Here is a 23,554-nt window from a genome sequence, read left to right as displayed (position 1 = left end):
TTTGTCAAATCCTTTTTCTGCATCTATTGAGATAATCATATGATTTTTATCCTTCATTTTTGTTGATTTGGTATCACATTGATTGATTCATGGGTATTGAACCATCCTTGCATCCCTGGAATAAATCCTACTTGATGAAAAGTTATATAATCCTCTTAATGTATTGTTGAGTTCAATTTGGTAATACTTTGTTGAGGATTTTTGGATCTATATTCATCAGGAATATTGGTTTTGATTTTCTTTTTTTGTAGTGTCTTTGTCTGGTTTTGGTATCAGGGTAATGCTGGTCTCACAGAATAAGTTTAGAAGCATTTTTCCTTCTTTTATTTTTTGGAGTAGTTTGAGAAGGATGTGTATTAACTTTTCTCTAAATGTTTTGAAGAATTCACCTGTGAAGCCTTCTGGCCCTGGACTTTTCTTTGTTGGGAGTTTTTTGATTACTGATTCAATTTTATTACTAGTGAGTGATCTGTTCAGATTACCTATTTCTTCCTGGTTCAGTCTTGGAAGATTGTACGTTTCTAGGAATTTCCTTTTCTTCTATGTTGTCCAATTTGTTGGCATGTAATTGTTCATAGCAGTCTTTTATGATTCTTTGCATTTCTTTGATATAGCTTATAACTTCTCCCCTTTCATTTCTGATTTTATTTATTTGAGTCATCTCTCTTTTTTTCTTGATAAGTCTGTCTAAAGGTTTATCAATTTTGTTCTTTTCCAAGAACTAGCTCTTAGTTTCACTGATCTTCTCTACTGTTTTGGACTCTATTTCATTTATATCTGCTCTGATCTTTATTATTTCCATCCTTATCCTAACCTTGGGTTTTGTTTGTTCTTTTTTTTCTAGTTCCTTCAGGTGTAAAGTTAAATTCTTTATTTGAAATTTTTCTTGTTTCTTGGGTTAGGCCTATATTGTTATAAACTTTCCTCTTAAAACTGCTTTTCCTGCATCCCATAAATTTTGGAAAGTTGTGCTTTCATTTTTATATGTGTCAAGGTATTTTTTGATATCGTCTTTGGTTCCTTCATTGACCCATTTGTCGTTTAGTGCCAGGTTGTTTGGTCTCCACGTGTTTGTGTTTTTTCTAGTTTTCTTCTTATAATTGATTTCTAATTTCATACCATTGTAGTTGGAAAAGATGCTTGATATGATTTCAATTTTCTTAAATTTATTGAGACTTGTTTTGTGGGCTAAGATGTGATCTATCCTGGAGAATGTTCCATGTGCCCTTGAAAAGAATGTGTATTTTGCAGTTTTTGGATAGAATGTTCTGTATATATCTATTAAGTCTTTCTGGTCTAATACGTGTCATTTAAGTCCAATCTTCCCTCATTGATTTTATGTCTGGATGATCTATACATTGCCATAAGTGGGATATTGAAGTCCCTTACCATTGTTGTGTTGCTGTCAGTTTCTCCCTGTATGTCTGTTAAAGTTTATTTTATATATTTAGGTGCTTCTATGTTGGGTTCATAAATATTTGTGATTGTTATCTTCTTCTTGGATTGAGCTTTTTATCATTATGTAGTGTCTTTCTTTGTCTTTTGTTACCATCTTTGTTTTAACGTCTATTTTGTCAGATATGAGTATTGCCACTCCAGCTTTCTTTTTGTTTCCATTTTCGTGGAAAATCTTCCTCTATGCCTTCACTTTCAGTCTGTGTGTGTGTTTTTTTTCCTGAGGAAGATTCCTGAGCTAACTACTGCCAATCTTCCTCTTTGTGCTGAGGAAGACTGACCCTGAGCTAACATCCATGCCCATCTTCCTCTACTTTATATGTGGGATGCCTACCACAGCATGGCTTTTGCCAAGTGGTGCCATGTCCACACCTGGGATCTGAACTGGTGAACCCCGGGCTGCTGAGAGGTGGAACGTGTGAACTTAACTTCTGTACCACTGGGCTGGCCCCTTAGTCTGTGTGTTTTTAGATCTGAAGTGAGTCTCTTGTAGGCACCATATAGATGGGTCTTGTTTTTTTATCCATTTAGCCAACCTGTGTCTTTTGATTGAAGCATCTAGTCTGTTTACACTTAAGGTAATTATCAATGCATATGTACTTTTGCCATTTTGTTTGTTGTTTTCTGGTGGGTTTTTTTTTGTTTGTTTTTTACTTTTTCTCTGTTTTTTTCCTTCTTCTCTTGGTCTCTTCCTTTGTGATTTGGTGATTTTTTTTAGTGTTATGTTTAGGTTTTTTCTCTTTATTTTTGGTGTATCTATTGCATGTTTTTTGTTACCATGAGGTATATATCAATTTATTTTAAGTTGATATTCACTTGAGTTCAAACACATTCTGAAAACACTATACTTTTACTCCCCCTTTTATGCTTTTGAAGTCATATTTTACATCTTTTATTTTGTGTATCTCTATCTACTTACTATAATTATAATTGATTTAACTACTTTTGTCACTTAACTTTCATACTACTTTTTAACTGGTTGATCTACTGCTTTTACTAAATATTTGCCTTTACCAGTGAGTTTTTTTCTTTCATATGTTTTCTTATTTCTATTTATGACCTTTTCTTTTCCTCTTAGAGAAGACCCTTTAACATTTCTTGTAAGGCTGGTTTATTGGTGATTTACTCCTTTAGTTTTTGCTTGTCTGGGAAACTTTTTTTCTCTCCAATTCTAAATGATAGCCTTGCCATGCAGACTATTCTTATTTCTAAGTTTTTCCCCTTCAGCACTTTGAATATATCATGCCACTCCCTTCTGGACTGGAAGATTTCTTTAAAAAAATACACTGATGGTCTTATGGGGGTCCTCTTGTATGTGAATAGTTGTTTTTCTTTTGCTGCCTTTGAGATTCTCTCATTATCTTTAAATTTTTCCACTTTAATTACAATATGTCTTGGTGTGGATTTCTTTGAGTTCATCTTGTTTGGGATTCTCTGTGCTTCCTGGGCCTGAGTATCTGTTTCCTTTCTCAGGATGATAATGTTTTCAACCATTATTATTATTTTTAAAATTAAAAAATTTTTATTGCGGTAACATTGGTTTATAACATTATATACATTTCAGGTGTAAATCATTATATTTTGACTTCTGTATAGACTACATCATGTTCACCTAGATTTTAGTTGCCATTTGTCACCATACAAATCTATCCCATTACTCTTTACACCTTCTCCCCTCCCTGCTTCCCCTCTGGTAACCACCAATCTAGTCTCTGTATCTATATGTTTGTTTGTTGTTGTTTTTGTTTTATCTTCCACATATGAGTGAAATCATATGGTGTTTGGCTTTCTCCATGTGACTTATTTTGCTTAGCATGATACTCTCAAGGTCCATTCATGCTGTCAAAGTCTGGGGTATCTAATGTGGAGCTCAACAGCCCTGCTCCTCTGGGAAAATCTCTGTATCTTGGAGATGGCTCCTGACCATGAAGTACCTTGGCTAGGGTATGGTTTTTTCCTCAGAAGGATTGTATGTTTGCTTAGTTGTAGGTATATTGTGTCTGTGGGAGGAGGCAAGTTCAGGATCCCTCTATGTCAACATCTTCCCAGCCATTATTTGTTTAAGTTTTCTGCCCCTTTCTTGCTTTCTTTGCCTTCTGGGAGCCCTATAATACAAATGGTAATACACTTAATGTTGTCCTACAGTTCCCTTAAACTATCCTAATTTTTTAAAATTCTTTTCTCTTTTTTCTGTTCTGATTGAGTGATGTCCACTATTTTGTCTTCCAGGTCACTGATCCATTTTTACATATCATCTAATCTGCTGTTAATTCCCTTTAGTGTATTTTTCAGTTATTGCATTCTGAAGCTCTGATCAGTTTTTTCTTGTATTTTCTCTTTGTTGAAGTTCTCACTGTCTTCCTTCATTTTTCTCTTGAGTTCAGTGAGTATCTTTATGACCATTGCTTTGAATTCTTTATCAGGTAAAATTACTTACCTCTGTTACATTAGGACTTTTTTCCTGGGTTTTTTATCTTGTTCTTTTGTTTGAAACATATTCCTCATTCTCTTCATTTTGTTTGACTTTCTGTGTTTGTTTCTATAAATTAAGTGAAACAACTACCATTCCTGGTCTGAAAGAAGTAGCTTTGTGTAGGAGAGTCACCTGTGTAGGCTGCATGTACTCGGTAGCTTTGCAGGTCAGTTGAAGCTGGAGTGATCACAGTTAGGGATGTCCCAGGGTGCACTGCACTGGGGATGCCCAGGCAGGATGGCTGGATCTGAATCTGGGGTCGGTTTTGTGGCCTGTGAGGGGGGAGGGTTCCACACTAGGGCTGCCCTGGAGGGATGACTGGAGGTGGATTGGGTGTGGGCTGGGGAATCCCAGGGCACTTCGCAGTGTGGCCACCCTGGCAAGATGGCTTGGGCTGGAATGTGTGCAAGCCTGGGGTTCTGGGGCACTCCATGCTGTGGCCACCCTTGTGGGATGGCTGGAGCTGGATTGGGTATGGGATCGGGAGGTCCTGGGGCTCACAGCAACTTGGACCTCCTGGGGACGATGGCTGGAACTAGTATGGGCCAGGGGCCTGGGGCACACTAGAGCAGAATTGACAGGTCTGCAAGAGTGCCCTGGCCGTGTTGCCGCCTTCCCTGTCAAGGTGGAGGGTAAACCCCCAAAATGGCAATTGCTGGCCTCTGGTCTTGGAGAGAGTTCCAGCAGTTCCCTGCTTGTTTGGCAGATGCTCTAGAGTTTGTAAGTGGATTTTTTTTTTTTTTATGTAAGTCTAGGTGCCTTTTAAATGGGTGTTTTTTTCCTGTGCCCCAGGGTGGGCAAGTCTGAGTGTAGGCCCTTCAGTGACATCCCTCCCTGCTGTAGGTCACTAGGTCAGGGTTGGTGTTGCTGCCATTACCCTGTGTCCATTCTCCTACCCATCTCTAGGTGGTCCCTCTACTATTTAGTGTACAGAAGCTGTTCAATCAGCTCTCAGAATTGCACTGTATATGTGTGTAGATTCTGTGCGTCCCTGGGAAGAGGTGAGTTTAGAGTCTTCCTGTGCCGCATCTTGGATCCTCCAACAATAATGATTTATTATCTCATGACTTCTGTGGTCTAGAATCCGAGACTGGCTTAGCTGGCCAGTTCTGGCTCAGGTGTCTCATGAGCTCATAATCAACAGGTCAGCCAGTGCTGCAGCCATCACTAGGCTTGATGGGTCTGGAGGATCTTCTTCCAATGTGGTTTAACTCACACGGCTGGCAAGATGATGCTAGTTATAGGTGAAAAGCCTCAATTCCTCCTACTTGGTCTTCTCCAGAGGGCTGCTTTAGTGTCTTCATAGCATGGCAGTTGGCTTTCCTGAGAGTGATGGACCCAAGAGAAAGCAAGGAAAAAGCCCCAACATCTTTATTGACCTCAGAAATCACACTCCTTCATTTTTGCAATATCGTATTGGTTTTTTAGGCCTGTCTTATTCATTGTTGGAAGGGACTACACGAGGGGATAAATACCAGGAGGCAAGAATCACTGGGGACTGTCTTGGAGGCTGGCTGCCACATCTGATTGGCTCTACCCTTGTGGATCCATCCTCTCAAGTATTCCTCCAAGTTTGAATTATCTCACTCAAAGAGAGCTTCATTATAATTCTCTGTTTTAGGTTTTTTGTTTTTTACTTTGTGCTTCTTCATTCTGAAGTCACTCTTTATAAGGATGTTCTGAAAGACAGCTTAACATCTTTCCATCCTAGATCTCTCGGAGTGTAATTCCTCACAAGGTCTTTTGTACTTAACCAACACAAGGCAAATAGATTGGGAAAAACTCCTAAGACCAAATATTGAGCAATCTAACATTATTAGTCCTTTGTGTGAAATTTTTAACTAAGGGTTGAAAATTTCAGTTGTTATAATTTCTGGTGTGTAATTAATACAAACACATAAAATGCATGGAAATTCATGTTGCTCTTCACTGTTGACTGATATTTAATCTACTGCTTGAATCCTGACCAACTCTACTATTTTCTCAGTAAGAGAGCCATAAAAGAAAGGTTTTATTGAGTCCATTACATCAGCTTTGTGATGGATTTACTAAACCTATCAAAGAATTGCTGTGTCAGCATATATCACTTTTAACAAATGGGCACTTGGATGACACATTTTTGTTTTCCTGGTTACAGTTTTGCAGCATGTCAGTTGCTGTTTTTTTTCCCCGTCTACCACAGATTGTTATAGTATTTAACGTTTATGTGTTCTCTCTCAGTACCAACTGGGGCTATGGCCAAAATTCTGATTGGACGTGGGTGGTGGGGTTGGAAACTATATACATGATGGCTGAACAGCTGTGATAATCTATGTTTTTGAGGCAATAGTCATGAATAATGCAAATTTAGCTGTTAAAATAGAATGAGGGGATGACATCTTACTGGGTGAGAATTTTAAGGAAAAGTTATAGTTCTAGAGTTATAATGATAATACTGATGACTAGGCGTCAACATTATTGACTCACTGTGCTCTCAGACTGAGGATGAAAATGTAGCATCTTTAACCCCTGAAGAACAGGTGACGGAATCCATCCGATGTTATCCTCTCTGAGAAGTCTTACCCCGCCTGAGTCTTCTAAATTGGGTCAAGTGTTCCTGCTGGGTGCTTTCATAGCCCCCTGTATTTTTTCACTGTTAGTAGTTATTATGACTCATTGACTCATTGGTATCTCTCATAAGAATGTTGACTCAATGAGGCAGGGTCACTGTTGAACTCCCAGCACTGAGCATGCTGTAGGTATGTTAGTCAGTAGACTTTTAGGAGTAAGTAAGGGAAAAGTAACTCATTCAGGCTTAACCATAAAAGATAATCTGTTGCTCAACGTAACTGAAAAGTCTCTTGGTGCATGGCTTCAAGCATGACTGGATCCAAGTACTCAAAGGTATATGTGTCTTTATCTGTTGAACATTTTTTCTCAGAGCTAGTGTTAATTTTGGGCAACTTCTTCTTCTTAGGTGTCAGTATGGCCGCTAGAAATCCCCAGACTTACTGAGAAAAGGGTTTTTCTTCCTCCGTGTTTCCAGCACAAGTTGCAGGTGCTAAAGGACTTTCCTTTGATAATGCCATCTGGGGTCACATGTTCTCTTGAATGATTCACTGTCATTGGAGGGACAGAAATACAGTAATTGACATGAGCTGTCTACACACAAAGGACCTGACAATGATGTGGAACTCGGAGGCTTTGGTTAATGACTTGGCTTAGGTAAGAGGAGAGAAAGGGGGAAGCCATTCGGGCCAGGCAAACTAGAGGAGAAAAAACAAAGAAAGGCCCACAGATATGGAGAAACTAAAGAGGCAAGTAATTGGTGGAAGTAGCATTTGAACTCCAGTTTTCTGAATGTGAGTAATACTTACCTACCATTATGCCACGTTGCTCTCTTATAAATGCTATTTTATGCCATTCTTTATATCTTTATGTACTAAGACAATTTCAAACACTGAGTAGGGTAAGCCATCTGGAGGAGGCAGAAGGAGTTGATGTTTTTTGCACTCCATATATTGGTTGAACAGATTTTACTCACCTGGGTGAAAAAGTTAGGTATAGCTCTAAAGCTGTTAAAGCAACAAAAGAAATACAGCAAATGAGTCAGTGTGATTTCTGAAAATAGAAAGCAAATATATTAATCTATAAAGACAATGATTTTCCTGAAATGAATCTCAAAGCGGAAATTAACTTAAAGTTCTTACATCAAGGATATTGAGACAAAGTAGCATGTCCTTGCTTAACCCATAGTTGTTCAAAGATTCAAATGTTATTTGTTCTTTGGCTGTACAATATCCACAAATGAGGTGAATGACAGGCATTTCACATTTCATTTTAATTAAGTGATTGTATGCCTTTCAACTCCTCCCCTCCTTAGCTGGTGGTGTTCTATCTGTCCTCCCCAAGCGTACACCCATATAATGTTTATACATGTGCAAAAGCATAACACCTGATGTCCCCAGGCATGTGAAATATTACCTGATGCCTGATGTGTTTACAAAGAGCACTTCGTGTTGGTGTCTTTGCACTGAGGTCGTCTTCTCTTTGGAATTTTAGATGCATGCAAAATATCATTAAGTAGTTTGGAATATGATTTATTATTAATTGCAACTAAGATTTACTGGAAGCCTTACTATGTGTCAGGCCCTGGTACCAAGCACTTTATCAGTGTAAACTAATTTAATTGACCAGGATATGTATAGATTAATAGTGGTCTGGACAGAGTAGAGGCAATTCATTTAGCTCCTTCCTTGGAATTCACACTAGGAGAAAGGTTATTACTTCCTTATCTCCCTCTTGAATTAAAATAAGTGGCCAGGACATTGGTGTGCATTTCCTCCCAAGACCCCTATCATTCAGGATCTGTCTGCAACCATGAGCAAGGTGGCTGTGAGTTTCCATCCCAGCCAGATGTTTCAGGCCACTCTCGGAGGCAGACAAATGTGTCCAGTGGAGCAGTCACCACTTTTACTGGTGACCTTGTGTTTGGAAGAACTAAGTAGCCTCACTGGGCAGTTAGGAAATGCCTGGGCTGTTTTCTGGTCAGGATAGGGAATGGGGCCCTCTCATAACACAATGGTTTAATAAAAGCCAACTAATAAATTTTGCTCACACTTCAGTCCCAAGATAAAAAATCAAATACTCAAGATTTCTAAATCATAAATATTTAGCTTATAAGTGGTAAATTAATTCATTAATGCAATCAGAAACTGTGGTCAAACTTGGAACACTAAATTTCCACTTAGTGAATAATTCTTACGCTAAAACATAAGTTCCCATTTCCCAACTGCCACTGAGACCTCAGAACCATAATCATCCTTAATTTGTGCATCTTTTTGTGGGTTAATAGCAATAACTCTGGTCTGAGTTTTGTCTTAATGTTGACACTATAGCCTCAATTGAAATACTTTTCATCATCCTATTTGACCAGATTTATTTCTGATTATGTTACACAGATGCTAGACCTTTGAGTATAGAGAGAGAGTGTGCTCAATGTTCATGTAACAAAGGAAGTTAAAAAAAAAAAAGCCCAAAGAATTCCCAATCTGGGATTTTCACCTAGAAACATAATGATCTTTTCTACGACTTGACTCGCTCCACAGGAAGGGAAAATCACTTCTGGCCAGCTGTTGCTTCTGCAGCATCTTGGCTGTCTCTGGCAGGAGGAAATGCTTTTTCTTTCCTCAGGCAGAAAAGAATTTGGAATTTGGGAAAGCATTGAGGAAAAGGTCAAGTCTGACGGGAAAGGGCATATGAAACAGCTAGTGAATGCTACTTTTGTTCTTATGAATCATTGGCTATTTCATATTCTAGAAAATGTCTCTTAAAATCTCTGAAGTTGGCATACAAGTATTGGTCTTCTTTATTCAAGAATTTAGGGTTTAAGCTATGCACTGGTGACCTTGAAGGTGTGTAACAGTTAATAACTTTCAACTTTCTCAGATAAGGTGAAAGAATGAGTCTCTTAGCTGGTGAGTGAACCTAGCTAAATGCCCAGCATCAAGATCTCAAAAGTCTTTGATATCTTTATGTCCAATATTTAATAACATTTATCAATTGATTAATACAATAACAGCGACTTGTTTCTTTGGGAAAATGGCTACCAAGTGAAGGTGAATTTGAGTAAAAGTTGAAAAGTGGATTATTAGTATGGTGAGGTCATGCAGAAGAAATACATGTTTCTTGATGTGAAGGAAAAAGCAGCAGTCAACCTGTATTCATCAGCTTCAGCATTTGTGATGATTTCAATATGTATTTCCTTCTCCATGTCAGGACATAAATGTCATTTAATGTGTGTGCTTTAGTAGACAGTTTTATTTTAGTGTAAAATAAAGTCATGGTTAGTGACTAATCACCATTTGAGATGGGACAAAATAAATAAAAATTGACTAGCCTTCAGTGAGTCTCACTTTCTAAACAATGACCAAACCTGATGCTGGTGTCTTTACTCAACTCTGACACTGTATTTTCCAGAAGTAAAATAAGGGAGGGAATTAAAAAGGAAAAAATAGGAAGAATCAGCGTTGTAAGTCAAGTCTGCATTTATAGATCAAGCAAGGAGAACAGGTAACATCATTCAAAATGATGGAGTAGGGATTTCCAAAAGTTCTTTCCTTCATAAAAGCAATGCAGAAACTGGCAAACAGCGTCTGAATCAACTTTTTCGGAGCTTTGGAAATTAACAAGTGCTTGCAGCAATTTGGGGAATGTTTATTCAAGAAAAACAAGTGAAGGTTCATAAGATGAGTGATATTTGTTGCATTTGAACTTGCTTTGTTGCCGTCTTCCTCTCTACAGCTCCACAGCAGCGTTTAAAATAAATAGACCACAATCATGGTGAAAACCAGCAGTCTGGTAGCTGCTGGGGGCATAGAATGTGGTTGGAGCTCTTTTGAAGCCATATTCCCAGAGAATTGTCATTATTTGGCCTGCTTGGCAGCTTCTGGGAAGACTCTACTTGCAAAGCTGTCTTTGTTTGACCTAACTTACAGCTTGCCCAGTGGAAAAACTCCTAGTGAAGAAAGCCTTTTCCTGGAGAAATTTGCCAAAAATATGTAGAGGCAGGGGCTGGCCTGGTGGTGCAGCAGTTAAGTTTGCACATTCTGCTTTGGCAGCCTGTGGTTTGCTGGTTCGGATCCCAGGTGTGGACCTATACACCACTTGGCAAGCCATGCTGTGGCAGGAATCCCATATATAAAGTGGAGGAAGATGCACATGGATGTTGGCTCAGGGCCAGTCTTCCTCAGCAAAAAGAGGAGGATTGGCAGCAGATATTAGTTTAGAGCTAATCTTCCTCAAAAAAACAAAAAACGTAGAGGAAAATGTTTAACTTTGTGGCTGCCTGAGGCAATGGGCAAGAGTTGGGAAATGGGAAATTAATAGAATAACCAAAAAGCTTACAAGGAAAAGCTGGGAAATCCAGAAAAGTTTTGAAAACCTCCAACATATTTCAGGGAATTTATAAAGCTGTGTACATGTGTAGGGCTGTGAACATGCCCAGGGCTGAGTGTATGCTGAGTAAAGACCTGAGATATATGTTCTAAGCTCTCACCTCTGGCTGACCTTGAGGCTCTAAGCAGGCATGAAATAAAGAATAAGGTAAAGTTGTCAACTAGCTGGCTGAGTGTTCTGGTGTGCCCCAACAAGCACACAGGGACCCTTAGCAAAGACTGGGGCATCTACTGTTTTCAAGTACTTAAAGAAATCTCTGTTTAATAATTAGCAGCCACTAAGCCAACTGAGTAGACATTTCATCTACCAAATAAGACAAAAAATACGGATTTTACAGAATTAGTTCAGAAAAGTCACTAAAGAAATAAACAAACAGCAATCAGCAATAAAAACAAAACCTAGAAAGGGGAGGAAATTTTTTTTCATAGTTTCCACATTATGTTACTTGAGTGTCCAGTTTTCAACAAAAATTATAAGACATGAAAAGAAGCAAGAACGTATCACCTGAACGCAAGAAATAAGCAATTAATAGAAACTGTCCTTGAGGAAGCCCTGATGTTGGACTAAGTAGATAAAGACTAACTCTTTTAAATATCTTCAAAAAACTAAAGGACACTGTGTTTGTGAAACTAAAGGAAATAGGAAAACAATTTCTCACCAAATATAGACTACTGGTAAAGATATAGAAGTTAGAGAAGAGAATCAAAGAAATTCTGGAATCAAAAAGTACAATAACTGAAATAAAAAATTCATTAGAAGGGCTCAATATCAGATTTGAGCAAGTAGAAGAAAGAATTAACGAATTTGAAGACGGGTCAATTGAGATTATCCAATCTGAGGAATAGAAAGAAAAAGGGGAGAAAAATGAATAGAGCCTCAGAGACCTGTGGGACACTCAATATATTAACATACACACAATGGAAATCCCAGAGGGAGAGAAGACAGCAAAAGGAGTGCAAAGAATATTTGAAGAAATAATGGCTGATACTTCCCAATTTGATGAAAATCATTTACACATCCAAGAAGCTCAGTGATCTCTGAGTGTGATAAATTCTGAGAGATTCAATCTAGACAAACCATAATCAAACTGTTGAAAAGCAAAAACAAAGACAGAATCTTGAGAGCATTGAAAGAGATGTGACACCACTTACAAGGGATCATTAATAAGATTTACCACTGATTTCTCATTTGAAACCATGGAGGCCAGAGGCAGTGGGATGGCATATTCAATGTGTTCAGAGAAAAAGATGTCAACCAATAAATACATCAAAGCTATTCTTCAGAAATAAAGGAGAAATAAGACACTCTGATATACACAAAACTGAGAGAATGCTATATACGAACATCAACTCAACATGGATCAAGGACCTAAATGTAGGAGCTAAAACTATAAAACACTCAGAAGACATAGGTCGAAAGTTATATGACCTTGTATGAGGCAATGGTTTCTCAGATATGACACCTAAAGCACAACCGAAGAAAAAAATATGTCAAAGGGCACCATCAAGAAAGTTAAAAGCTAACTCTTAGAATGAAAGAAAATATTTACATGGACACACACACACACACACACTGGATACCATACCCTTTTCTGATATATAGGCCAAGTTAATTTTTGTATATGATGTGAGGTAATATCCAACTTCATTCTTTTGCATGTGATATTCAGTTGCCCCAGTACAATTTGTTGAAAAGACTATCTCCCAATTGAATTATCTTGGCACCCTTGTTGAAAATCAATTGGCCATACATGTATAGGCTCATTTTTGGACTCATAGTTCTATCCCATTGATCTATGCATATATCCTTACACCATTATCATGCAGTCTTGGTTACCATAGCTTTATGGTAAGTTTTGAAATTTAGCTTAGGAGGAATTTAAGATCGGAATTTGAGGGAAGTGATCATCAATTTAACAAGTGGCTGACATGAAAATACATTACAATCTTATGTTTAATGCCCCAGCTGGGGAATTTCCCAAACTGCACTTTGCGAATTGGATCCATGTCAAGATATACAGCCAGGAATGCTAGTTTGTTTGATAGGATGAGGAAAGAAACATCACGTGGGAGTGTGGCATTTCTGAAACTTGAGTCACCCAAGTACCACTGCAGTATTTTTTGCTATGGCTACTTACAAACACTTTTCTCTTTTTTTTCTGTCAGTTGATTCACCTTAAATACCTAATTGTTTTAAATGACACCACTCTATTAAGCACATGTAAGTGTTATCTGTGAAATCATGGGCTTAATGTGTTGATAATATTTCTTCTAACACATATTAAAGTAAATACATAATTATTAAAAGTAAAGATTGTCCACTTAACACCCAAAATTCTTTCAGGAGCCATAAGGCATACGAATACACTATTTTCAGAGACACTGCTATTTGGAGCTAGCCTTCCTCCTATGAGGCATTATTTGACAGGAATTCTAGTTTCCATTATATTGATTTTGTGATTCTTGGTGAGCAAGGCAAATTCAATGGCCTTATCTGAAAAATATGAGCAGAATTTGTTACCCAATATTAGCTATTATTTGAGGGCCCCCTGGAAGCCGAGATCTTGGGTTGGCTTACCAGACATTACCTGGTCTGGTTGTCCCTTACTTACTGTTGTGAGTTGAATTGTGTCCCCTAAAAAGATATGTTAAAGTCCTAACCTCTGGTACCTGTGAATGTGACTTTATTTGGAAATAAGAGTCTTTTCAGATGTATTTAAGTTAAGATGAGGTCGTGCTGGTTTAGGGTGGGCCCTAAATCCAACGACTGGTTTCCTTCTAAGATGAGGGAAATTTGGACACACCGACTCAATGGGAGAATGCCATGCGACAATGGAGGCAGAGATGGGAATGATGTGTCTACAAGTCGAGGAATGCTGAAGGCTACTGTTAACCACCAGAAGCTAAAAGAGGCAAGGAAGGATTCTTCCCTAGAACCTTCAGAAGGCACACGGCCCTTTGGACACCTTGAATTCAAACTTTCAGGCTCCAGACTCTGAGAGCATATATTTTTGTTGTTTTAAGCCACCCAGTTTGTAGTAATTTGTTACAGAGCACCAGGGAAATAATAGACCCACCTTTTCTTTTCTTTTTTTTTTTGAAGATCGGCACCCAGGCTAACAACTGTTGCCAATCTTCCTTTTTTTTTTTTTTTAAGGATTGGCACCAGGGCTAACAACTGTTGCCAATCTTTTTTTTTTTTCTGCTTTATTTCCCAACTCCCTCCCCCCCCCCCCATACATAGTTGTATATCTTAGTTGCAGGTCCTTCTAGTTGTGGGATGTGGGACACCGCCTCAACGAGGCCTGACGAGCAGTGCCATGTCCACGCCCAGGATCCGAACCCTGGGCCACCACAGTGGAGTGCGCGAACTTAACCACTCGGCCACGGAGTCGGCCCCCCACCTTTTCTTTTCAATGTAAACTAGATAAGAGCAGGAATCTCTCATTTTGTTCACTGCTGATCCTCAGATCCTGGAACCATTTCTACTTTTAGTAAATATTTAATTTATATTTGTTTGAATGAATGAATCAATAAGGCCTCTTAACAATTCTGGGAGTTACATGTTCATCGTATTACGAATAAACCAAGCCTAGGAGAGTTTGAGAAACGTTTCCAAGGTTACACAGCTAGTAAATAGTGAGCCAAGATTTAATCCTAGATACATTTAATTCCAAAATCTCTACTCTTTTCACTGCATGCTGCCTGCTGAAAAATACAGAGCTGGAATAAAATCATCTCTTGAAGTTCCTTGATGCTGAGAGCCATTGTTGTATGATAACATACAAGTCTTTCAAGGTCATTGCTAAATAAGGAGTCATTGTTTGTAAAATATTTATTGAAGTTGTGGCAAAATTGAGACCTCTAGAGAAAAAGTAATAATAACTAGTTTTCATTCAATAAATATTTAGCGAGCACTTACTATGTACCAGAACACATATATATTTTACTAGATAGGTCACTTCATAATACTTCTCACAATAGTCTTGCCAAGTTGAAACGCTTATCATTTATTTCCATTTTACACGTGAAGAAATTGAAACAAAGTCAAGTCATACAACTTGCTGAAACTCACAGCTAGGAAGAAGCCAAACCTAGATTCAATCCAGACTTTGAAACCAAATCAGACTATCTCAGGATGGGATCTTCTCAAACTCCACATATGTTGTTCCCAATGCCTGCAGTGTCTTCTCTCAGTTCAATGGCTTCATGGAAAAATCCTCTTTGTGTTTCAGGTGTTAGCTTAGACGTCCCAGTCTCTGAGAATATTTCTTCTCACCCAAGGCTAAAGGTGAGATATTCCCCCTTTGTGCTCCCACTGAGCTCTTTGGGACTTAGCACTTTGCCGTTTTTTTTAAGATTGCCACCTGAACTAACATCTGTTGCCAATCTTTTTCTTTATTTTTCCTTCTCCCCAAAGCCCCCGAGTACATAGTTGTATATTCTAGTTGTGAGTGCCTCTGGTTGTGCTATGTGGGATGCCACCTCAGCATGGCTTGATGAGTGGTGCCATGTCCGTGCCCAGGATCTGAACCAGCAAAACCCTGGGCCACAGAAGTGGAGTGAGAAAATTCAACTAGTCGGCCACGGGACCCCCCCGCCCCCCCGGCATGTTTTTAATGGTCTCGCATCTTTGCTTGTGAGGCTCCCTTTGACATCCCTGTGGGCTCCTTGGGTCCAGGGTCTTTCTGTGTCATATCCCAAGTTCTTATAACAGACCCTGGCATATAGCAGCTAGTCAATAATAAAGTAGATAAACGCACAAATAAAAACTGATAATGGAATTAAAGAGCAATTAGGAACACTTAATCTCTACTCAAATTTCTGCCAAGAACACATAGGGACAGAATGTGTCTTCTTTATTTAGTGTTAGCTTGGAGGTCACATTTTGATCCCCACACTCAGCCATTTTCTCAGTTATAGGATTCGAGCCAGAATTAATAGTCATAAGAAAGCAGAAGGAAACCGTAAGAGTTGATGGAATTGTTTGTCTTACCCATCTATTTTGAGAAGGACACAAATGCAGTAAATTTAGATGTTAATGGGACAACAGCCTTAGCCTGCTACATAGTCCCAGGCAAGCTTGTCACGGCTTCTGTGGAAATGCATGAAGAAACCAATAATGACAAACATATAATTTTGCAAATCACAGTATTTCAAACAAAACACACCCTTTCGGCAATCCAGGCTCACTACAAATTAAAGGAGCCAACATCACTTCCTCTTACAATCTAGGATGTTTTCATTTCCTGATGCCATGTAGCAGGTGCTCCACTCATTGTGTACCCACCTAGGCAATGCTTGTGGAATGGACTTAATGTGGCTAGCAGCCTTCACAATCATGTATGTGGGAAAGAAAAGGAAATGTCTTTGGGATTCCTTTCCTTTGTGGTCCACACGTTTACACAAACCTGCCTTTGGAGAGGAGAGGAAAATCTGCTTTGTTCATCCATTCAATGAGCTGGTGGTTTGTAGAAAGATTCTTGGATCATGATAGATAACATTCTTATATTTGGTCTAGAGTTTGTCTCTAACTAGCCAGGTAGCCTTAGATAAGACACTTGACTTCTATTATTTTTTTATGTCCTTACTTGTCAGAGAAGGAAAATTTCAGCCCCTTTGTTAGCTCATATTTTTATTCTGAGAATTTAATACGACAATGTGCTAATGAGGGTTTATCTTGTATATAATAAGCAGTCACTTAATAAATATCAAGAATAAATAAATAAGGAGATGAACCACTGTGTATGAAAGAGCTTTAGAGGTGTAGAATTACCCAAGAATGTGAAGCCTGTCAAAAGATCAGAAATTTCCAAGGGAAATTATTTCTGAAAGATTCAGGTTCCTTCCTACTTAGCCAAGATCAGTTAATCTCATCATCTGGGCACTGCAGTGTCAGAATAGGTCCTGAGGAAAAAGGACCACAGAATTAATTTTGAGAGAAGATAAAACAGTAAGGACTTATTGAAGGAAGGAATGACTGGAGCCCAGGTGGAATGTTCCAGGGTCGGCCCATGGATCGCCATACCTTGGGATCTGAAGCAACTATAAAATGATGATGGTGGCGAGGGAGAGCAGAGAGGAACCTAAGCTGAAAAGCCGACTTTTTGTACTACCGCTGAGAAAGTTTGCCAATTACATGCAGAGTTCTGTGCATTAGGCCTTGGGGTCGTAGGCGGTGGTGTCCTGGTTACTGCTTAATAATCAATTCTTCAGAAAAAAAATAAAGCTTTGATTGTAGCATTAGATGATTTCCATGGTATAAATACATCCACCATGGCTGATTTCAAGCCACCAATGTTTTAACAACGGGCTCATAAAATTTCTGAAACAACTCCAGCAAAGCACTGGATAAGTTAACTACGACGATATGAAAACTTATTATGGAAGATTTCAAAGACTAGAGAGAATTGACTAACAGATTCCTATGCTCCCATTACCTAGCTTTGGTAATTCTCAAACCATGCAAATTCTTGTTTCATCTATACCCCACTGCTCCTTCTATCCCCAAATGGGTTATTTTGAAGCTGGTACCGCAATATGTGTCTCTAAAAGATAAGAACTCATTCAAAGTATAACCACAATACAAAAATACTAACAATGATCCCTTAAAACCATCAACTGTCCAGTCGGGGTTCAAATCTGCCTAATTGCATATGTATATTTTAGGGTATGCAGTTGGTTTGTTTAAATCAGGCTCCAAACGAGATCTATGCATTGCATTTAGTTGATATAAATCTCTTTTAATCTGTAGGTTTCCTCTTTCTTTCCCTATCTTCTTTTTTTTCTTTGCAATTTATTTATCGGGGAAACCATATCACTTGTCATGTAGATTTCCACAGCCTGGATTTTGCTGATTGTACTTCCATGGTCTTACTAATGTGTTCTTCTGTCCCCTGTTTTTGTCTATAAAGCGGTAATTGGATTAAAGGTTTGATCTTATTTAGGTTCCGTGAGTGTGTGTGTGTGGTGTGTGTGTATGTAGGTGTGTGTGTGCGCACATGAATGCACAAGGGTCTTTCATGGGGAAGAGTATAACATTCCCACTGCTTCATATTAGGGGATACATTGTGTCTGGTTGTCTCTCTTTTGGTGATATTAAGATTGATCAGTGGGTTCAGCCTGAAATGGATGACATTCAACAGTGCCAAAAAAAAGCACCCAAAATCTGAGATAAATATTTTCTTTCTCAGTCTTGAAGATGCCTTTTACCACAAACACATAAATCAGTATACAAGTATAAACAGTTACTAAATCAACCCATCTATTTTATTCATGATCACTTCACATTTGAAAGCTCTTGCTGTGTTTATTTTCTTTGAACTGAATTTGGGGCTTTGACTGGGAAGCCATAAATCCAGTTTTTGATGAAATATGACTTCACCACTGGTGCCAGATTGGAAAGCGATCCTTGCTAATTTTTCTTCTTAGCATTGGTTTGGTAAGTAGTGAGCATTTGATTTCATTCCTTTCAGGACTAACATTCTAGAAACTTTTTTCTTTAATGTTTAATTCTTGATGGACAGTGTATTACCAGGGACAGTCAAATCCGCAGGTTGTATAGGCAGAGTTTGAAGTGTGCCTAAGGTGTGGCCAGCTGAACAAGTTCTGTCACCTGGAGTTTGGCTGCTGCGTCTAACTTTCTTTAGCCACTAGTTAGGCCTTTATACACTTAGAAGGTTGCTCTTCTAATTTGAACTGTGTGAGACTTTGGCTGGAGGGTAGTTCTGTGTCCCAGTGATAAAAGAACACATAAAACAACCCAGTGCCTGATCATTCTCCCTGGCTGTCACTGAATCATGTCTAATAGCATCTCCATGCAGTTTGCGCCAATTTGCTTGCAATGGCATCCTTTTCCGTGGGCTTGCTGCTCAGCAGGCCCTGAAGCAATCTATGAATAACTTCCCAACAGATGCTGTTTATGAATTGAAGCAAATGGCTTCCCTGTTTCTCTTTTTTCTCACTTCAATAATTTTCAGTTACATTACGATGAATATTTATAGTCCTGTAGCAGTGCATAAAAATGGAGAACAAGCAGACCTGGGCATTGTTTCATACGTGAGCACTGTCCTAATGGGTTTTGGCTGACTGGTTTTAATAATGTTCTGTTGATGGACTGAAAAGAGGATGCAAATTGTAGATCAGTCATTTTCATTCACTGTTTTAGCAGGATGGGCATTGATGGAGTGCTGGCTGTATCCGTCGCACACACATGACACCTTAACTTGCCAAAACAACCCATCGTGAGGATGTCTGTCTCCTCTTTATACTTCTTTTGAGTAATTTCAAATCCTTGACTTCAACAGAGACTGTGATGCTGATATAAGGGCTCATTAGGTTTGTTTTACCACTCTCTACAGGTATTACCATTTGTGATTCAAATGACTAACTGCATTAGAAGCTGCTGCATGACCAACATACTATTCCTAGGAATTAAAATGTAAAGTCACAAGGAATATATTGGTTTTGTTTTAGCTGGCTTCTTTTATAGAAAGGTACTGGGCCACATTTTACTCTAAAATGTCTTTTTCAAAATGTTTCATGATCCCATGTTCTCTTAAATATTACAGAAATGAGAGGACTTATTTCTAAACATAGCTCCTAAATTTGATTCTAAGGGAACTACTCTGTCTTCAGTGGCTTATGTTTCAAATAGCTGATATACCTTACTTGCATTTTCTCTTTACAATAATGAGTTAGTTAACTGGCCTATATTTTCCAAACCATTGACACTGTCATATTGGCCCACATACAAATAATTGCCTTTTTGGCTATTTGCTTATAAATAAGAGTGTTGAAAATTATATGTAAATATGTATATGCATGCACAGTGAATACATATTAAAGCCTCCCAAAATATTCAAATTGTCCCATTTTCTACTCGTGCATTATGAAATGCTCGCCAACTACTGAAATGAAACCATATTTATTATGCATGCAAACCTGCAATATCTTTACCACCTATCATTTGTATGCTGTACACAGAAGGTTGTGCTGTAACACAACAATAAAAGATAGAAAAGGCAATTTGAAGAGGAGTGTGTTTCTTGCTCTAACTGCAAAAGATGCAAAGAGTGATTTTCCTTTGAAAAGGGGAAGTATAACCCACATCCTGAAATATTCTAAAAATTAATGAAAAGCTGGAGAATTTAATATTTAATAGAGAAATGTTACTTTTAAAGAAACTAATATACAGCATAATGTCTCAATGTCATTATCCTGCCACAAAAATACAAAAATAAGAAACTCTGGAAAGATTTCCAGGCCTAGAGCAAAAGGGCTAAGAATAGACTGAGGTTGCTACTTTTACAGAACAATTCACCATAGCACTTTCCCATTTGTTTTTAATAATAATAATACATTGGAAAAGTAACAAGTGCAAACAGTATTTGAAGCTAATGTGAAAATTGTTCCCCTCACCAGGATAACAGTGATTTGCATATAATTTTAGATAGTTATATTGGATATGTAGCATTCACACAGGAATGCTTTTCTTCATATGCAATGTTTTCTCTTTCAGTATTGGAAATTTCTAAATCTTTACTTCCTTTTTGCCTCTAGTTCTGTGATCAACAACTGTTCTGATTTCTAGATAGGCAAGCTTTTTATTAAATTCCTCTTCTTCCATATTATTCTTTCACCCTAGAGTAACTTAGAGTTTCATTTTAAAGTATGATATTTAAAAAGCAGGAAGAGGCTTTGGAGAAAATCATCATTTTCTGAAAGTCCTTTCTATAGCAGCCACAGCATCAGGTAAGGAGTCTACTGCCCAGTGCATGGATGCTGCAAAAATGGTATTTGAGTATGGAGAGTTATGTGTGAGCAACTGAGACCTAGAATGTTCCAAAGCCACACTGGCCCTCTTGGGCTTTGAACCTAGGTCTTTGTGGCACCAAAGACCATCCTCTTGACCTGTTTGTTCCACCAGCCTAATGCAAGAACTCCCTCGAGGCCGGAGGTGGGAAGAGCTCATCGATAGAAGAGGTTATCCCAGAGGTAGCATGCTCCAGATTAATGAAACAATCTGGATCAACCTGTTCCTATTAATGAATTCTCCCCTATCCCTGACTGAAGGGGCTGCGAGTGTCCCCACATGAGGTGGCAATTGGGGCAGCAGGGATTGTGAAAGTCATTTGCATAAGGCTTATGTCTATGAGTGTCCAAAACATCTAGAAACATAGGCAAATATATTACTGTTATTATATAATATCATCAAAGACATCTTCAAGTTATAGGAAATAAAATATTATCTGTGTTTCCAGACTTTATGGACACCCTGTAGAGATAACGTGAAGAAACAAATAATTTTTTCTCCCTAAAATTGTGCTTTGATACATTGTAGCATTAAATATATTATTCTTTGATTCCTATATCCGAGGTGACTAAATTGCTTTGTTATGTCTTTCATGTCTATCCTTTCTTCTCCTTTCTTGTCTGTCCTGTCATGTTCCCCCAATAATTCGTTTATCCATCCATCTCTTAATTTGCTTGACAAATAATATTTGTTGAGCAGTTGCTGGCAGGAAGTATAGTAAGCACTAGAGAGTCCCTAGTAAATAAGATAGGGCTGGAACCTACCCTAAGGGAATACTACCTCTAATGGGGTTTCTGGAAAAACACAAAGCTTATTATGGCACAGTGAGATGACTGTTAGAATAAATAAGGGGAATAATATGTAAATATGCCTGGGTAGGTGGGTTTGGAGTCAGGGGGATGGTAAATAAACAGGTAAGAGTTGGCAGTAAAATGTGTAGGAATGATATAAAAATGTTCCATGCAGTGGGACCAGGAGATGGAAGGGCCAAGCTGGAGAAAAGATCATGGCCTTGTGAAGAAATGAAAGGAGGCTTGTGTGTCTGGTCTCAGAGTGTAATGGGTGACTGGGAGCCTGGGTGGAAATGGAGACTGAGGAAAGACATTATTAGAGATGAAGGCTGGAGGGGTAAGGAGAGGTAAGGAGGTATGGTTGGGCCTGATTTTAAAAAGCTGTGGAAGCTGTGGTCCCCATCGTGTTGTCCATTATTCTGAGGGTAATGGGAAATCAAGATGGGTTTTAGGCAGAATAATGACGTAAAATTTTCATTTTGGGAAGATCATTGTGAACACAGCATGGCAGATACATTGGGAAAGCAAGACTGAAGACGGAGAGAACACTTAGAATTCTGCTGCGGTCCAGTGGAGAGGTGACAGTGGGCTGAATTGAGGGTGTCCAGAGAAGAAGACAGACTAGCATCTGTAGTCAGAAACAGCTATATTTCCTACCAGCATTTTCTTCAACCTGACATTCAAGAGGCTTCCCAATATGGAGCTTGCTCCCTCAGTTAAATCTTAAAGCTCAACCCCACAACTGGGGTCAATATGAATTCTTTGTAGTCTCCTGAAAAAACTTCCTTTTCTGTTCTTCCAGCCTTTTTGTGTTGTTCTTGTCTCTCGTGTTTTTCTTATCTATATTCTCTGTAAATCTTTCATCTAAATTTGTATAAATTTATAAATTTCATATAAATTTGGTATATTTTGAAACCCTGTGGGGAAGGGTATAGGCTTTGGTGTTAGACATACATGGGTGTAAGTTCTGGCCCTGCTGCTAAATATCTTAGTGACCTAGGACAAGTTTCTTGACCTCCTGAGCCTCCATTTCCTTACTTTTAAAATAGCCATCATCATCATCATCATTATCAATCACCCATATCTATCTTCCAGCTTTAAAACCGAATGCTAATCCATCACAAAAAGCTTTACAATGTCTGGTTCATCAGGCCTGGAGAGGGGCCCAGGATTTATATCACCTCGAGGGAATTCCAACTATATGTGGAGAAATGGTGCATTAGTCCCTGTTTCTTTTTCATTTGGTATAAATACAAATTCAAACATTTTGAGACAATATAAACTAAAAATTCCATTGTTGGGAAAATCGGTTAGACTTTGTAAAACATTAATGCCAATTGGCAACTATAGGTTCTAAATTATTTTAGAAATAACAAGTAAATCTTATACTGTTTTACTCACATAAACCAGGAACTAGAGGTTAGATGTAGTTAAAAATGATTGTTGCCCCAGTAGTCATAAAAGCATGCATTTTTAAAAAGCCTATTTTAAACCGCACAGAAGTAACTAATGGCAATTTCTCATGGAAATTACCTTTTTGTCCCTGGACAAAGAGTTCAGAGCCAATCAAAAACCAATCAATATAAAGGCTAATATAAACCATAATTAAGGATGACAAATAGGTTCTTGTATGATGTTAAATAATGTATTTATGAAAACAAAAATCCAAAGTAACACTTAACAACAAAACCATCAATGTCTAGAGGATGCATTCTGGTGACAATATCAGTACAAATTTTTATGGATACCAGCAACTGACTATAAATGCCTCATGGGGTTGCAAATGCTGGACGTGTGAGCCCTGTGATATTTTAAAAGTGGTTTAGGTTTTCATGTACAGATGACTTATTTTAGCCAACTCTTCCTATTCAGTGGCCATCCAGATAGGGCCATGTTGTTCTAAGATTTTCCTGAGGGATGGGCAGGGAGACCTCTGATGTGCATGGTTCTTAGAACTGGAAGGGCCGGTGGATATCTCTCATGTGTTAGCTGAAGTCAACACCTGTAAGAAGTCACACAAAGCAAGAACATAGACACTGTCCATTTCAAAGCAAGGGTTTATAGGAAAAAACACAGACAATCAAAG

At 38.4% G+C, this 23,554-nt stretch overlaps 1 long non-coding RNA gene across 1 annotated transcript in view; it reads right to left on the bottom strand.

Moving 5' to 3' along the window:
- Positions 1 to 7,358: 7,358 nt before the first annotated feature.
- LOC139076133 (uncharacterized) overlaps positions 7,359 to 23,554 on the bottom strand; it is a 104,378-nt gene continuing 88,182 nt past the window's right edge. The window contains exon 4 of the long non-coding RNA XR_011527423.1: positions 7,359 to 7,482. This is a non-coding gene — a long non-coding RNA (uncharacterized lncRNA). The remainder of the gene's footprint in view (positions 7,483 to 23,554) is intronic.

The sequence above is a fragment of the Equus przewalskii genome, chromosome 15 (genome assembly GCF_037783145.1).
Source record: "Equus przewalskii isolate Varuska chromosome 15, EquPr2, whole genome shotgun sequence".
Lineage (NCBI taxonomy): Eukaryota > Metazoa > Chordata > Mammalia > Perissodactyla > Equidae > Equus > Equus przewalskii.
Note: the sequence above shows the minus strand (reverse complement) of the source record. Positions and strands in the feature narration are given on the sequence as shown.